This window comes from Pithys albifrons, chromosome 3, assembly GCF_047495875.1.
Source record: "Pithys albifrons albifrons isolate INPA30051 chromosome 3, PitAlb_v1, whole genome shotgun sequence".
NCBI classification, from domain to species: domain Eukaryota; kingdom Metazoa; phylum Chordata; class Aves; order Passeriformes; family Thamnophilidae; genus Pithys; species Pithys albifrons.
In genome coordinates, this window is record NC_092460.1 from 55,138 (window position 1) to 70,131 (window position 14,994).

The 14,994-nt window shown below is 59.6% G+C and overlaps 1 long non-coding RNA gene across 1 annotated transcript; it reads left to right on the forward strand.

Annotated features, from left to right (window-relative positions):
• Positions 1–11,859: 11,859 nt before the first annotated feature.
• On the forward strand, positions 11,860–13,450 carry LOC139669220 (uncharacterized). The gene is made up of 3 exons (XR_011697203.1): positions 11,860–12,977; positions 13,130–13,194; positions 13,361–13,450. It is a non-coding gene; the product is annotated as an uncharacterized lncRNA (long non-coding RNA).
• The last annotated feature ends 1,544 nt before the right edge of the window (positions 13,451–14,994 follow it).

A 14,994-nucleotide genomic window follows, 5' to 3' on the forward strand; every position in this document is an offset into this window, starting at 1 on the left:
GTTTTCATGGAGTGTCACCTGCTGTGGCCACTGCCCTTTATGTCCCCCTTGACTACAGAGCATTTGGAGCAAGTCCCTGGAGCCACCAGAGTCCCACCCATGTACAGGATGCCTGATCTGTGCAACTGCACACTCTGAACCACTCGTGTCACACTGGAGCTTTTCAGAGCAAGGAACTTACTTTTGATAAGTTTTGTTGGTTTGGAACTTGGAAGTCTTTGGAATAGCAGAATGAAGACCTGTTTCCTGTACCAGTCAACTGATTCACTGGAAATTTAAAAGAACAGTTATTCAGTTCACAGTGGGCTTTGACTGGTGCTGTCACTTTACAGAAAACACAGATAAAGTTGTTCCCATCTCTTTAACTGATAAATGTGACATTTTTGCTCCTGAAGTGTTAACCTTTGGCATGACTGCACACTGCAGAACCAAAGCCCACAGAAGTCAGTTTTGAATGCAATTTGAGCTCATACTCACGGGGGCATATGCTCCATGATGCTGTTTAGCAGGTCAAAGCCTTGGGGACCACTGGCTTTCAAGGCAATCAGCTTCAGGAATCCCCCCAACACTCCAGGCTGCAAGGAAAGCAAACATGAAGCTCTAGGCAACTGTTCTTCCTAAGTGGCCCAGCAGAAAGTTGGCTCTGACCATCGAAGACACGCACCAGTGCAAAAGCATCCCTAACCTAAACCAGGATTCTGATCCTGCAGTGCAGGACAAGGAAGACACGTTGTGGCTCCTTCTCACTCACTCACTCACTCACTCACTCCACTCACTCCACTCACTCCCTCACTCACTCACTCCCTCACTCCACTCACTCATTCACTCCCTCACTCCCTCACTCACTCACCCACTCCACTCACTCCCTCACTCCCTCACTCACTCCACTCACTCACTCCCTCACTCCCTCCCTCACTCCACTCACTCACTCTCCTCAAGCCTGTTCTGAACACAAGCCCTGAGAGTTCTGCTGGTCCGCATGTTCCACAGGAAGCAAACAAGGTAAGAAAATTCTGGGAAACTGCCACTTGCCAAAACCAAGTGCAGGAATTTTCCATCTCGGCTGACAAAAGCACAGGAGCCCAGGATTCACCTCACCCCCAGGACGGGAAAGCACCCACCGAGCTGCATGCAGAGTATTTGTCCGTGCATGGAGTGCCACTGAGGCCCAGCCCAGCCCAGCCCCTGCCCCGCGGCCCCGGCACTCACGATCTTGGCGGCGGCGCTGCGGGCGATGGTGCCGGCGCCGCGCTCCAGGAACGCCTCTGCAGCAGCCGCACCGGCGGCGGGATGTTCCCCGCGCGCTCCCGCGGCACCGGCTGCGGCAGGTGCGGGAAAACAGCGCCATGAACGAACACGGGATGTGGCATCGAGGAGGAGACGCAGCACTGGCGACAGCGCTTCGTACTCCGCGCCTGCGCAGTAGCGACGGCCCTGGGTACTCCGCGCGTGCGCAGTAGCGACGAAGCGCGCTGTACTCCGCGCGTGCGCAGTAGCGACAAAGTTCCGTACTCCGCGCATGCGCAGTAGCGACACCGCTCGGTACTCCGCGCGTGCGCAGTAGCGACGAAGCGCCGTACTCCGCGCGTGCGCAGTAGCGACACCGCTCGGTACTCCGCGCGTGCGCAGTAGCGACAGCGCGCTGTACTCCGCGCGTGCGCAGTAGTGACGGCGCTCTGTATTCCGCGCGTGCGCAGTAGCGACAAAGTGCCGTACTCCGCGCGTGCGCAGTAGGGACAAAGTTCCGTACTCCGCGCGTGCGCAGTAGCGACGGCGCTCTGTACTCCGCGCGTGCGCAGTATCGACTGCGGCCTGTACTCCGCGCGTGCGCAGTAGCGACTGCGACCTGTACTCCGCGCGTGCGCAGTAGCGACGAAGTTCCGTACTCCGCGCGTGCGCAGTAGCGACGGCGCTCTGTACTCCGCGCGTGCGCAGTAGCGACTGCGGCCTGTACTCCGCGCGTGCGCAGTAGCGACTGCGACCTGTACTCCGCGCGTGCGCAGTAGCGACGACGTTCCGTACTCCGCGCGTGCGCAGTAGCGACGGCGCTCTGTACTCCGCGCGTGCGCAGTAGCGACTGCGGCCTGTACTCCGCGCGTGCGCAGTAGCGACTGCGACCTGTACTCCGCGCGTGCGCAGTAGCGACGAAGTTCCGTATTTCGCGCGTGCGCAGTAGCGACGGCGCTCTGTACTCCGCGCGTGCGCAGTAGCGACCGCGCTCCCTCTGCCGAAGCGCCGGTTCGAATCCCGCCCTCGGCCGCCCCCTCTCCCTCGCCGACGCCGCCTGGCGGACACGGCCGGGAACTGCAGCGCACTCCAGCACCCTGCGTGGTGCCCCGCGTGTCGCCGCGGAGGGGGCAGCAGCCCTGGAGGGCTCTGCTGGTCCCGCCATGGTCTGAGGGGCGGCACCAGCCGGACTGGGTCAGCCAGGGTGGGTCTGTCACGGCCGCGCCGCTTCTCTCGCACGTACGTTCCGCCTCCTGGCACGGGATCCTGCCCCCCCCCCACCCCCGTCACGTATTTCCCGCCTCTCCAGCAGGGGCTTTTCCCGCCCCTCCCCTCAGCTGCGCTGCCCCGCCCACCGTGAGGGGCTCAAGGAAAGGAGAGGCGAGGCGCCATTTTACGCCGATGCGGCGGGCACGGGGCGCAGAGCGGTCGTGTCGGAGAGCAGTGAGGTGTCTGTGGCGTTACTGAGGGGAGAGGTCAGGTATGGCACAGCCTCAAAGCGATGTAAAGCCAAGGGAACCGTGGGGGCAGAGCTGGGACATGTTTTGAGGGGAAAAGGCGAGGTAAAGTGTTAAGAGTCGTCCCCGGTGAGTGCGTGAGGGAGCCGCGGATTCCCGCCCCCACCCCTCCCGCCGCTCGGGGCAGGGGCGGGGGGCAGAGGCGGGTCCCGCCCGCCGCTCCGGGAGGCACAGGCGGGTCCCCGCCGCTCCGGGAGGGAGAAGGGGTGTCCCCCATGCTCCTGGGGGGCTGTGAGGGCTACACGGACAGCGACAGGTGCCGTGAGGGCGGTGGGGGGGGCTCGGCCGTGCCGTAGCTGTGCCCTTTCCCCGCCGCTCCCCTCAGCCCTGAGGCAGGGCAGGCGAAAGGTGCTTTGAAAAGCTCCGATAAAAGCTTGTAGAGTCGCCCTGGGGCTAATTTTGGGTTGTTAGAGACTAGGGAGTGTTGGACGACAGCATCAGAGCGCAGCAGGGTGTTTCGTGACAATTCTGAGGGAAAAGCAAAAAAAGAGGGTGCCTATGGGGGACAAAATAAACATTTTTCAGAGCAATCTGGCATAACTATTAGGGACAGAATAAACATCTTGGAGGGATATAAGCGTGGGGCCATCCTATTTAAAGACAAAATCAGAAGTACTTCAGGGAAGACATTGGTAGCATTTTCATAGCAGGCATCTGCAAGTTGGCAAGACAATTTAGGTAGGAGAAAGAATGGACATTTAAGCAGGCTGTGCTAAACTAGCATTCTGGATGTGTGCAGTTCTTTTAGTTGTAGAAACTAAACTTGCTGATGGGGTGAAGGAGACAGATTTTTCTGAAAAAAAAATTCACCATCCTAGGGAATGACTCCATAAATTAGGAATACTGTTTTACGTTCTTTCCAATCATGGAGTCAAAGTTTAACAAAGGATCTTGGACGTAATTTTCCTGTAAGAAGAGAAAAAGAATGGTAATAAGTACTTCATGCCGAGTCCAGCCACAGATTTTTCAAGCAGCAAACGGGTTAGAAGGCTGAAAAGGGAGGAAAACAAAAGAAAAGAGGATGAATCACATTAAAATTTTGGTGTGGGTTCAGGAGACAATATATAATGAAAACAAGTACTGCTCCAAGACTTAAGTCCTTGTACAGGAGTAGAGGTTAATAGAGGGACCTCAGGGCTAACCCTCTTCTCTTTATCTTGCAGAAGCTGTCGAGAAACAGATGGAGATGGACATCGAGGAAAGAGTGCAGAGGAGGATCAGCAGCATCGAGGTCAAGAGGGAGCACAAGACAGGCCTTCTGGGCAAACAACTGTCCCTGCCGTCATCGGGACAGACACACATGTTGAAGTGCAGCAGGAACCTTCAGGGTGCCCCGCTGGCTTTCACTGGGCGAACCCCCCGTAAACAGGGCTGGGTCTTTCCTTTGGTGTTTTTAGCCTTTTGCCACGGTTCTCCTTTGGCTGCCCAGGGAGAGCGGGAAACACTGTAAGGAGAGTGAGAGAGCCCTTCTCCACATCCCAGGGGCAAATGGAGGTATCCTGACTGCAGGCCACCGTGTCAGCGAAGCAGGGCTTCTTTGTTTCCCTTGGTGCCTTAGTGTCTGGTGGCGGCTGCTGGCCACGGTGACCCCCCTGTAGCCTGGGCATGTCACAGCCTGTGTTCATTGTCCAGCCTTGAAGCCGCCCTGCGTAGTCAGGGGCTTGAAGTGTCTGGGCAGGCCAGGGCAAGTCTGAGGCCGTGTTCTCCCGCTGCTGGGCGTCAGGAATGGCTCGCCGCAGGTTGCTGCTCAGAGCTTGCTCCCTCTCCTGGGACGTTGCCCCTTTGTGTTTCTGTCTTGTCTTTGTCGGTGTGAGTGAGAGAGCGAGCGTGTCCCTTGGTCCCCCTAGAAAAGCAGGTAGCGTAGCTTAGGCTTCCCAGGAGGGAAAGAGGGGCTCTTTGTAGGAAGCTGTGGGGTGCCATCCGTACTGCACAGCAGCAGGTGGCCGCCTTAGACACGGCCTGGCTTGTGCAGAGGCCACGAGGGCCTGGCAATGTGGAGGGGCTTCACAGCTGCCAACGAGCAGAGGACATGACATGGCCCAGCTACAGGGCGTCACAGTGGACGACAGGCGCCAGCAGCCACAAAAGGTGGCAAGGCAATAAAGAAAGCCGTGCCCTGTTTTCAGGGTGGGCTGGGGTTGGGAGAGCTCCATTTCCCATCGGGGGTGAAGAATGGGAGTCTCACCCTCTTTCCAGGGTTGCCCTCTCTCTTCGGGCAGCCAACGGAGCACCGTTAGGGGGGAGGGTGTCTGGGTTCCCCCGAGGCGGAGAGAAGGAGCCTCTGCGGGCCTTTGGACCCAGGGCCGCCCGTAAGTCGGGGCCAGTGCCCTGGAGTCCCGGGCACTTTGCAGACTAGCAGCAGCTCGAGCCCTCTGTAGTCAGAGGTGCAGCCTCTTTGGCTACTGCTTTGCATGCCCAGCTTCCTTTGCCCAGAGGGCCTGGCTCCCAGCAGCAGACGGGGCGTCGCCGTGACCACTCAAGGTGAGGTTTGGAGAGGTTTGTGTCAGTGGGGGACTCTGTGGGTGGGTTTGGAGTGACTTGGAGGTCTCCCTCTGGGGATGTAGGGTCCCGGTTTACTTCCTACGGAGGAGCTGGTGTTTCTCACACCTGCCTGTGTCCTCCTTCCTTTGCAGAAACCATGGGAGAAGAGAGCGGCGGCATCGTGCGGACGGCAGTGCTGACGTGGGAAAACGCGGAGGTGGCACCAGTGGAAGTTGGAGGGTTGTGTGAAGCCGTGGGGGGGTGTGGTGGGAGTGGGCAGGTGATGGTGGCTTGGGGAGCTCGCTCTGGGTGCCCGTTTCACTGACTTGAAGGAGTTGGAGCTTCTCGGACTCAACTGTGTTATTCTCTTTGCTTGACGGAAGCCATCCGAGAAGAAAGCAGAGCCAGGAGCGCGGGACGGCGAGGCAAAAGAGTTCAGAAGAGGATCAGCAGCGTCGAGGTCAAGAGGGAGCACAAGAAAGGCCTTCTGGGCAAATGAACCTCTTTGCCATCACGGGGTCAGGCATACACGTAGGAGTGCGTCGGGCACCTTCACGGTGCCCCCGCTGGCTTTGCGCTGGGTGACCCCCCCCCCCGTAAACAGGGCTGGGTCTTTCCTTTGGTAGTGTTGGCCTTTTGCCACGGTTCTCCTTTGGCTGCCCAGAAAGAGGGGGACAACCCTGTAAGGAAGAGGGAGAGTCCCCTTGGCCACACCCGATAGGAGAATGCAGGTCTCCCGACCCCAGCCCACCCTGTAAACAGGGCAGGGCTTTTATTTTTGCCTTGGCTTCTTTGTGCCTGCTGACGGCTGCTGGCCACTGTGACCCCCTGTAGCTGGGCCGCGTCACAGCCGCTGTTCTTTGGCCAGCCGTGAAGCCCTTGAGCATAGTCAGGCCCTTGAGGCCTCTGTGCAGGCCAGGGCGAGTCTAGGCCGTTGTCTCCTGCTTGTGGGCGGTAGGGATGGCTCGCCGCAGGTTGCTGCTCAGAGCTTGCTCCCTCTCCTGGGACGCTGCCCCTTTGTGTCTCTGTCTTGTCTTTGTCGGTGTGAGTGAGAGAGCGAGCGTGTCCCTTGGTCCCCCTAGAAAAGCAGGTAGCGTAGCTTAGGCTTCCCAGGAGGGAAAGAGGGGCTGTGTGCAACAACCGGGGCGTGCCCTCAAAACCCACAAACGGAGACACGGCCCAGCCTCGGCCCTTCTTTCCGTTGAGGCAGCAAAGCCTCTCGGTGACCCGCCTGTAGCCAGGGCTTGGGTCTGTGCCAGTGCTGCTGGTGATGTGCCAGCATGTGCCCGCCCTGCCTTCAGGGCTGGGGCCCTGTCCTCGCGACCTTAGGCCGTGGAGGGCATTGTTGGGGGTGCCGAGCCTAGAAGGGGCAGCCTTGTAAGCGGGGCTTTGTACGACCCCAGTGCTCGGCGGGCGGTTGGAGGGAGCCCCTGTAATCAGGTGGGTATTCCTGGCCCTGGCCGTTCCGAGGTCCAGGGCCGGGAGGTGTGCAGCTCCCTGTCCGTGGAGGAAGGCCCCCAGGCCTTAGGCCGTTAGCTGTTTTTCCTGGTACTGGAATCTTATTGCTATTAGTGCAGGGGGAAGCCGAGTCCTGTGGCTCCCTGGGTGTGCACCCGCCCGTAATCGGGGTGCGGGTCTGGGAGCCTCGGTGCTCCCTCAGCTGGCAGGCTGTGCGGGGCGACCGCCCCGTTAGCGGGGAGCGGGTCTGGGTGCCCTCGAGGCGGAGAGAAGGAGCCTCCGCAGGCCTTTGGGCCCAGGGCCGCCCGTAAGTCTGGGCCAGTGCCCTGGAGTCCCGGGCACTTTGCAGACTAGCAGCGTCTCGAGCCCTCTGTAGTCAGAGGTGCAGCCTCGTTGGCCAGTGCTTTGTATGCCCAGCTTCCTTTGCCCAGAGGGCCTGGCTCCCAGCAGCAGACGGGGCGTCGCCGTGACCACTCAAGGTGAGGTTTGGAGAGGTTTGTGTCAGTGGGGGGCTCTGTGGGTGGGTTTGGAGTGACTTGGAGGTCTCCCTCTGGGGATGTAGGGTCCCGGTTTACTTCCTACGGAGGAGCTGGTGTTTCTCACACCTGCCTGTGTCCTCCTTCCTTTGCAGAAACCATGGGAGAAGAGAGCGGCGGCATTGTGCGGACGGCAGTGCTGACGTGGGAAAACGTGGAGGTGACACCAGTGGAAGTTGGAGGGTTGTGTGGAGCCGTGGGGGGGTGTGGTGGGAGCGGGCAGGTGGTGGTGGCTTGGGGAACTCGCTCTGGGTGCCCGTTTCACTGACTTGAAGGAGTTGGAGCTTCTCGGACTCAACTGTGTTATTCTCTTTGCTTGACGGAAGCCATCCGAGAAGAAAGCAGAGCCAGGAGCGCGGGACGGCGAGGCAAAAGAGTTCAGAAGAGGATCAGCAGCGTCGAGGTCAAGAGGGAGCACAAGAAAGGCCTTCTGGGCAAATGAACCTCTTTGCCATCACGGGGTCAGGCATACACGTAGGAGTGCGTCGAGCACCTTCACGGTGCCCCCGCTGGCTTTGCGCTGGGTGACCCCCCCCCCCCCGTAAACAGGGCTGGGTCTTTCCTTTGGTAGTGTTGGCCTTTTGCCACGGTTCTCCTTTGGCTGCCCAGAAAGAGGGGGACAACACTGTAAGGAAGAGGGAGAGTCCCCTTGGCCACACCCGATAGGAGAATGCAGGTCTCCCGACCCCAGCCCACCCTGTAAACAGGGCAGGGCTTTTTTTTTTGCCTTGGCTCCTTTGTGCCTGCTGACGGCTGCTGGCCACTGTGACCCCCTGTAGCTGGGCCGCGTCACAGCCGCTGTTCTTTGGCCAGCCGTGAAGCCCTTGAGCGTAGTCAGGCCCTTGAGGCCTCTGTGCAGGCCAGGGCGAGTCTGAGGCCATTGTCTCCTGCTTGTGGGCGGTAGGGACGGCTCGCCGCAGGTTGCTGCTCAGAGCTTGCTCCCTCTCCTGGGACGTTGCCCCTTTGTGTCTCTGTCTTGTCTTTGTCGGTGTGAGTGAGAGAGCGAGCGTGTCCCTTGGTCCCCCTAGAAAAGCAGGTAGCGTAGCTTAGGCTTCCCAGGAGGGAAAGAGGGGCTGTGTGCAACAACCGGGGCGTGCCCTCAAAACCCACAAACGGAGACACGGCCCAGCCTCGGCCCTTCTTTCCGTTGAGGCAGCAAAGCCTCTCGGTGACCCGCCTGTAGCCAGGGCCTGGGTCTGTGCCAGTGCTGCTGGTGATGTGCCAGCATGTGCCCGCCCTGCCTTCAGGGCTGGGGCCCTGTCCTCGCGACCTTAGGCCGTGGAGGGCATTGTTGGGGGTGCCGAGCCTAGAAGGGGCAGCCTTGTAAGCGGGGCTTTGTACGACCCCAGTGCTCGGCGGGCGGTTGGAGGGAGCCCCTGTAATCAGGTGGGTATTCCTGGCCCTGGCCGTTCCGAGGTCCAGGGCCGGGAGGTGTGCAGCTCCCTGTCCGTGGAGGAAGGCCCCCAGGCCTTAGGCCGTTAGCTGTTTTTCCTGGTACTGGAATCTTATTGCTATTAGTGCAGGGGGAAGCCGAGTCCTGTGGCTCCCTGGGTGTGCACCCGCCCGTAATCGGGGTGCGGGTCTGGGAGCCTCGGTGCTCCCTCAGCTGGCAGGCTGTGCGGGGCGACCGCCCCGTTAGCGGGGAGCGGGTCTGGGTGCCCTCGAGGCGGAGAGAAGGAGCCTCCGCAGGCCTTTGGGCCCAGGGCCGCCCGTAAGTCTGGGCCAGTGCCCTGGAGTCCCGGGCACTTTGCAGACTAGCAGCGTCTCGAGCCCTCTGTAGTCAGAGGTGCAGCCTCGTTGGCCAGTGCTTTGTATGCCCAGCTTCCTTTGCCCAGAGGGCCTGGCTCCCAGCAGCAGACGGGGCGTCGCCGTGACCACTCAAGGTGAGGTTTGGAGAGGTTTGTGTCAGTGGGGGGCTCTGTGGGTGGGTTTGGAGTGACTTGGAGGTCTCCCTCTGGGGATGTAGGGTCCCGGTTTACTTCCTACGGAGGAGCTGGTGTTTCTCACACCTGCCTGTGTCCTCCTTCCTTTGCAGAAACCATGGGAGAAGAGAGCGGCGGCATTGTGCGGACGGCAGTGCTGACGTGGGAAAACGCGGAGGTGACACCAGTGGAAGTTGGAGGGTTGTGTGGAGCCGTAGGGGGGTGTGGTGGGAGCGGGCAGGTGGTGGTGGCTTGGGGAACTCGCTCTGGGTGCCCGTTTCACTGACTTGAAGAAGTTGGAGCTTCTCGGACTCAACTGTGTTATTCTCTTTGCTTGACGGAAGCCATCCGAGAAGAAAGCAGAGCCAGGAGCGCGGGACGGCGAGGCAAAAGAGTTCAGAAGAGGATCAGCAGCGTCGAGGTCAAGAGGGAGCACAAGAAAGGCCTTCTGGGCAAATGAACCTCTTTGCCATCACGGGGTCAGGCATACACGTAGGAGTGCGTCGGGCACCTTCACGGTGCCCCCGCTGGCTTTGCGCTGGGTGACCCCCCCCCCCGTAAACAGGGCTGGGTCTTTCCTTTGGTAGTGTTGGCCTTTTGCCACGGTTCTCCTTTGGCTGCCCAGAAAGAGGGGGACAACCCTGTAAGGAAGAGGGAGAGTCCCCTTGGCCACACCCGATAGGAGAATGCAGGTCTCCCGACCCCAGCCCACCCTGTAAACAGGGCAGGGCTTTTTTTTTTGCCTTGGCTCCTTTGTGCCTGCTGACGGCTGCTGGCCACTGTGACCCCCTGTAGCTGGGCCGCGTCACAGCCGCTGTTCTTTGGCCAGCCATGAAGCCCTTGAGCGTAGTCAGGCCCTTGAGGCCTCTGTGCAGGCCAGGGCGAGTCTGAGGCCGTTGTCTCCTGCTTGTGGGCGGTAGGGACGGCTCGCCGCAGGTTGCTGCTCAGAGCTTGCTCCCTCTCCTGGGACGTTGCCCCTTTGTGTCTCTGTCTTGTCTTTGTCGGTGTGAGTGAGAGAGCGAGTGTGTCCCTTGGTCCCCCTAGAAAAGCAGGTAGCGTAGCTTAGGCTTCCCAGGAGGGAAAGAGGGGCTGTGTGCAACAACCGGGGCGTGCCCTCAAAACCCACAAACGGAGACACGGCCCAGCCTCGGCCCTTCTTTCCGAGGAGGCAGCAAAGCCTCTCGGTGACCCGCCTGTAGCCAGGGCCTGGGTCTGTGCCAGTGCTGCTGGTGATGTGCCAGCATGTGCCCGCCCTGTCTTCAGGGCTGGGGCCCTGTCCTCGCGACCTTAGGCCGTGGAGGGCTTTGTTGGGGGTGCTGAGCCTAGAAGGGGCGGCCTTGTAAGCGGGGCTTTGTACGACCCCAGTGCTCGGCGGGCGGTTGGAGGGAGCCCCTGTAATCAGGTGGGTATTCCTGGCCCTGGCCGTTTCGAGGTCCAGGGCCGGGAGGTGTGCAGCTCCCTGTCCGTGGAGGAAGGCCCCCAGGCCTTAGGCCGTTAGCTGTTTTTCCTGGTACTGGAATCTTATTGCTATTAGTGCAGGGGGAAGCCGAGTCCTGTGGCTCCCTGGGTGTGCACCCGCCCGTAATCGGGGTGCGGGTCTGGGAGCCTCGGTGCTCCCTCAGCTGGCAGGCTGTGCGGGGCGACCGCCCCGTTAGCGGGGAGCGGGTCTGGGTGCCCTCGAGGCGGAGAGAAGGAGCCTCCGCAGGCCTTTGGGCCCAGGGCCGCCCGTAAGTCTGGGCCAGTGCCCTGGAGTCCCGGGCACTTTGCAGACTAGCAGCGTCTCGAGCCCTCTGTAGTCAGAGGTGCAGCCTCGTTGGCCAGTGCTTTGTATGCCCAGCTTCCTTTGCCCAGAGGGCCTGGCTCCCAGCAGCAGACGGGGCGTCGCTGTGACCACTCAAGGTGAGGTTTGGAGAGGTTTGTGTCAGTGGGGGGCTCTGTGGGTGGGTTTGGAGTGACTTGGAGGTCTCCCTCTGGGGATGTAGGGTCCCGGTTTACTTCCTACGGAGGAGCTGGTGTTTCTCACACCTGCCTGTGTCCTCCTTCCTTTGCAGAAACCATGGGAGAAGAGAGCGGCGGCATTGTGCGGACGGCAGTGCTGACGTGGGAAAACGTGGAGGTGACACCAGTGGAAGTTGGAGGGTTGTGTGGAGCCGTGGGGGGGTGTGGTGGGAGCGGGCAGGTGGTGGTGGCTTGGGGAGCTCGCTCTGGGTGCCCGTTTCACTGACTTGAAGGAGTTGGAGCTTCTCGGACTCAACTGTGTTATTCTCTTTGCTTGACGGAAGCCATCTGAGAAGAAAGCAGAGCCAGGAGCGCGGGACGGCGAGGCAAAAGAGTTCAGAAGAGGATCAGCAGCGTCGAGGTCAAGAGGGAGCACAAGAAAGGCCTTCTGGGCAAATGAACCTCTTTGCCATCACGGGGTCAGGCATACACGTAGGAGTGCGTCGGGCACCTTCACGGTGCCCCCGCTGGCTTTGCGCTGGGTGACCCCCCCCCCGTAAACAGGGCTGGGTCTTTCCTTTGGTAGTGTTGGCCTTTTGCCACGGTTCTCCTTTGGCTGCCCAGAAAGAGGGGGACAACCCTGTAAGGAAGAGGGAGAGTCCCTTTGGCCACACCCGATAGGAGAATGCAGGTCTCCCGACCCCAGCCCACCCTGTAAACAGGGCAGGGCTTTTTTTTTTGCCTTGGCTCCTTTGTGCCTGCTGACGGCTGCTGGCCCCTGTGACCCCCTGTAGCTGGACCGCGTCACAGCCGCTGTTCTTTGGCCAGCCGTGAAGCCCTTGAGCGTAGTCAGGCCCTTGAGGCCTCTGTGCAGGCCAGGGCGAGTCTGAGGCCGTTGTCTCCTGCTTGTGGGCGGTAGGGACGGCTCGCCGCAGGTTGCTGCTCAGAGCTTGCTCCCTCTCCTGGGACGTTGCCCCTTTGTGTCTCTGTCTTGTCTTTGTCGGTGTGAGTGAGAGAGCGAGCGTGTCCCTTGGTCCCCCTAGAAAAGCAGGTAGCGTAGCTTAGGCTTCCCAGGAGGGAAAGAGGGGCTGTGTGCAACAACCGGGGCGTGCCCTCAAAACCCACAAACGGAGACACGGCCCAGCCTCGGCCCTTCTTTCCGAGGAGGCAGCAAAGCCTCTCGGTGACCCGCCTGTAGCCAGGGCCTGGGTCTGTGCCAGTGCTGCTGGTGATGTGCCAGCATGTGCCTGCCCTGTCTTCAGGGCTGGGGCCCTGTCCTCGCGACCTTAGGCCGTGGAGGGCTTTGTTGGGGGTGCCGAGCCTAGAAGGGGCGGCCTTGTAAGCGGGGCTTTGTACGACCCCAGTGCTCGGCGGGCGGTTGAAGGGAGTCCCTGTAATCAGGTGGGTATTCCTGGCCCTGGCCGTTTCGAGGTCCAGGGCCGGGAGGTGTGCAGCTCCCTGTCCGTGGAGGAAGGCCCCCAGGCCTTAGGCCGTTAGCTGTTTTTCCTGGTACTGGAATCTTATTGCTATTAGTGCAGGGGGAAGCCGAGTCCTGTGGCTCCCTGGGTGTGCACCCGCCCGTAATCGGGGTGCGGGTCTGGGAGCCTCGGTGCTCCCTCAGCTGGCAGGCTGTGCGGGGCGACCGCCCCGTTAGCGGGGAGCAGGTCTGGGTGCCCTCGAGGCGGAGAGAAGGAGCCTCCGCAGGCCTTTGGGCCCAGGGCCGCCCGTAAGTCTGGGCCAGTGCCCTGGAGTCCCGGGCACTTTGCAGACTAGCAGCGTCTCGAGCCCTCTGTAGTCAGAGGTGCAGCCTCGTTGGCCAGTGCTTTGTATGCCCAGCTTCCTTTGCCCAGAGGGCCTGGCTCCCAGCAGCAGACGGGGCGTCGCCGTGACCACTCAAGGTGAGGTTTGGAGAGGTTTGTGTCAGTGGGGGGCTCTGTGGGTGGGTTTGGAGTGACTTGGAGGTCTCCCTCTGGGGATGTAGGGTCCCGGTTTACTTCCTACGGAGGAGCTGGTGTTTCTCACACCTGCCTGTGTCCTCCTTCCTTTGCAGAAACCATGGGAGAAGAGAGCGGCGGCATCATGCGGACGGCAGTGCTGACGTGGGAAAACGCGGAGGTGGCACCAGTGGAAGTTGGAGCGTTGTGTGGAGCCGTGGTGGGGTGTGGTGGGAGTGGGCAGGTGATGGTGGCTTGGGGAGCTCGCTCTGGGTGCCCGTTTCACTGACTTGAAGGAGTTGGAGCTTCTCGGACTCAACTGTATTATTCTCTTTGCTTGACGGAAGCCATCCGAGAAGAAAGCAGAGCCAGGAGCGTGGGACGGCGAGGCAAAAGAGTTCAGAAGAGGATCAGCAGCGTCGAGGTCAAGAGGGAGCAGAAGAAATGCTCTTCTGGCAAACTCTCCCGGCCATCACCGAGACCGGCATACACGTAGGAGTGCGGTGGGCACCTTCTGGTTGGCTTTTTGCTGGGCAACTCTCCATGTAAACGGGGTACGGTGTTATTGGCCTTTTGCCACGGTTCTCCTTTGGCTGCCCGTAGAGAGGGGGCGACCTTGGAAGGAGGGTGAGAGTCCGCTTGGCCTCACCTGATAGGCGAATGCAGTTCTCCGGACCGCAGCCCACCGTGTAAGCAGCAGGGCTTTTTTTTCTTTGCCTTGGCACCTTGAGCCTGGTGGCGGCTGCTGGCCACGGTGACCCCCCTGTAGCCTGGGCATGTCACAGCCTGTGTTCATTGTCCAGCTTTGAAGCCGCCCTGCGTAGTCAGGCGCTTGAGGTGTCTGGGCAGGCCAGCGCGAGTCTGAGGCCGTGTTCTCCCGCTGCTGGGCGTCAGGAATGGCTCGCCACAGGTTGCTGCTCAGAGCTTGCTCCCTCTCCTGGGACGTTGCCCCTTTGTGTCTCTGTCTTGTCTTTGTCGGTGTGAGTGAGAGAGCGAGCGTGTCCCTTGGTCCCCCTAGAAAAGCAGGTAGCGTAGCTTAGGCTTCCCAGGAGGGAAAGAGGGGCTCTGTGTAGCAAGCTGTGGGGTGCCATCCGTACTGCACAGCAGCAGAAGGCAATGCTCTCAGACTTGGCCTGGCTTGTGGAGGGGCTTCGAGGCTGGCCAGAGAGCAGAGGCTAGCCTCAGCCCTTCTTTCTGAGGAGGCAGCAAAGCCTCTCGGTGGCCCACCTGTAGCCTTGGTCCCTTGGTTTCTCTTGGACTCCTGTTCTGTGTCACTGGGTCCCTGAGGATGTTGGGGCTTCTTGGGGGTTTCTCTAGGACACTGTAAGTTCCTGGCGGTCCCCGGGTCTCTGGGGCTGGCAGAGTGCAGCTGTGCTCTGCAGAGAAGAAGTGGAGCACTGAGAGACTCAAGCAAATAAGAAAACCATTCCTGATGTGTAAATTATGTACATATGTAGAGTGTCTTAAGTTTAGAGCCTTTGTTTGTTTAAATAGAAATTGTGTTCTTATAAGGAGCATCTGAAAAATAAAAATCATTGACTTCATTTAAAACAAAAATGTTATGCAAAGATTGTCATCTTTCCAGAGGCTACTTTTTCCTTTAAGTTTCCACAAATCTTGTTCTGAAAAATACTTTGTGCCCATGCTCAGTAGTCCTCTACTGCTGTCAATTGCTCCATGGTTACCTGGAATGTGTATAACTTCTTCTGTGTAATACATTGTATGCAATTATTTATAACATCACCTTGCTTTCACACTGGGTATAAAGATGTACTGTTGCAATTGGCTTTCATCAAGGTTACTTATTTTGACAATAAAATGATCATCTCGCTCCAAAGGACTGGTAAAACATTCAACTGTGTGAAAATTTTGTGAGCTCAAGAGTACGCACATTGGAATGGAACCTGACCTTTAAGAAGCAGCTGGGCTGCACTCCAAGTGGAGCAGGTAAAAAGTGGTTTGCGTTCAGAATATCAACTCA